This window comes from Meriones unguiculatus, assembly GCF_030254825.1.
Source record: "Meriones unguiculatus strain TT.TT164.6M chromosome Y unlocalized genomic scaffold, Bangor_MerUng_6.1 ChrY_unordered_Scaffold_42, whole genome shotgun sequence".
NCBI lineage: Eukaryota > Metazoa > Chordata > Mammalia > Rodentia > Muridae > Meriones > Meriones unguiculatus.
The window spans coordinates 2,293,039-2,295,179 of record NW_026843713.1 but is presented as its reverse complement, the minus strand read 5'-3'; positions in this window follow the sequence as shown (position 1 = coordinate 2,295,179).

The window sequence follows — 2,141 nt, the reverse complement described above, 5'->3', positions numbered from 1 at the left end:
ACCTTTTTTTTTTTTTTTTCTATACTCTTAAAGACTCAATATCCCAGGGAACCCTAGACCATGACCACCTATTATATCAATAAGAATGTGAATGTACATTTAGTTAGTACACCAGTAACTGCTCAGTTCAAAGTCACAACTTAGGAAAATTCAGATCCAAGATAACCTTAGGAGACCACTTTGTCTTTCGGTATATTATCCTTAATCCAAAATCACTTTGAAGCTTCCCTATTTAGGAAAAACAACAATTAAATAAACATTAAAGTTTGATTTCCTATATTAAACAGGAGTAAACAGTGTGGGATCTAGTTGAAGGGATGAGATAAAGTCTTGTAGAGTTTCACAAGAAAGAGTCAAGTATGCACAGGAGAAGAGATATTGGACACTGAGGAAGGTTGTTTACTCATCTCCATGGATACCTCAAGATTCTCTCAGGTATTGATTGGCCAAAAGGAGAATGATAACATGCAAAAGGTGAAAGCCAGTAAGAGTATCAGGAGACAGTTATTAAAAGGGTCAAGTGGACAGCTTGCTTGAGAGAAAGGCTGAGTAGCCTTACATGCCTCAGTCTGGGCATCTGAAAGCACACAACACAGACATGACACTTCCTTTGTCCAAGACTCTTAGTTCAGGAAAAGTGTCACATATTTATTTCAAATGGTCATTAAAAATTCATGTGTCCTTGATACATGAGTTTCACATTAACACAGATTCCATTATTAGTTGTTAAATGCAGGGATATATCCTCAGTCAGTGAATTACTTACTGTGAAAATGCTCACTGACAAAGGCAACTCTTTGAACAAAAAGCATTTAATTTAGAACTTGCTTATATATTTACAGAGACCATCCATGTCATGTCAGCAAGCAGTCACCTTGTTGTAGTCTTCCAGCAGAATTGAGATCTTTTCATAATAAACCAGAATCAGCATACAGAAACAGGGATACTGCAAGTGACAGAAAGTAATAAGAGCTAGAGTGACAGATACAGAGATAGAGAGACAGAGACCAATAGAAACAAATATACGAAGTAACATAGACAAACAAACATCGACTCAATTGTGAGGGTTATTTTCATTGGTATATCAACCTCAAATCAGAGCCTCCTATAATATAACTCCAATAGGAAATATATTATCTACGAAAACCATTCCTCCTAACTAGGATCAAACATTTCCTCACTGGGGACTCCACATGTAAATAGATTGGCATTGAGGGGACATTGCAATTCAAATCACTAGGAAGTAGAAGAAGATGAAGGGACTTCTAGGCTAAAAGAATATAGTTATCTTGAAAGTTTGTCATTCAATACAATAAACAAATTCCCAGCAACTTCCAACTTGTAAAGAACAGGACTGGCAATATTCTCTGGAGAAAATGTGGAATATTTCCATAATAGAGTATTAATCAGCTAAAAAAATGACATTATGATGTTTTCAGGCAAATGGATCGAGCCAGGAAAAATAATCCTGGGTGAAGCAATTAAACTGCAGAAAGAAAATACAGTATGTACTCACTTACTAATAGGTCTCCTTAGAGTGACGGATAAATTTCCAATAGGCCATCTACTGTGACCAAACCAATCTTCCAAATGGGGGATTGGATGGCAGTTAATTGAGTTGTTGGGCCAGGGCATCCTAGGGAAATTTTCAAGCAACCCAGGACCTGGTTATTAAAATATGTTGTTCTCTGCCCTCAAATGATAGATCACTGCCATGTTCTTGAATCCAAAGAGAATCTTCATTTTCCATCAAATATTATTGCATACAGAGACCCACATTCCAATATTATGCAGAAAGAGATCTTAAAACACCCAGCTCCAAATGGGAATTCCCTATGAAATTCTCCTTCCCCTCAGAGCTCTAGGAAGCCTGCAGGAGAGGAGGCAGGAAGAGTGTCATAAGTAGAGGCAATTAAGGACTAAGAAGATTGATGCTCTGAGAGTCAGGCATCAGAATAAGATGATGCAACCAGCCTTGATGTGACCTGATAAGCTAGGGTCAGAACGAAAGGAAACGAGGACCTCCCCTATAAGGAAAGTAGAGGAAGGGCATAGGGTTTGAAGAAGGAGGGTAGTTGGGACTGGGAGAAAAAAAAGGAGGGGTAGCAGAGGAGATACAAAGTAAACAAATAGTGAAAACT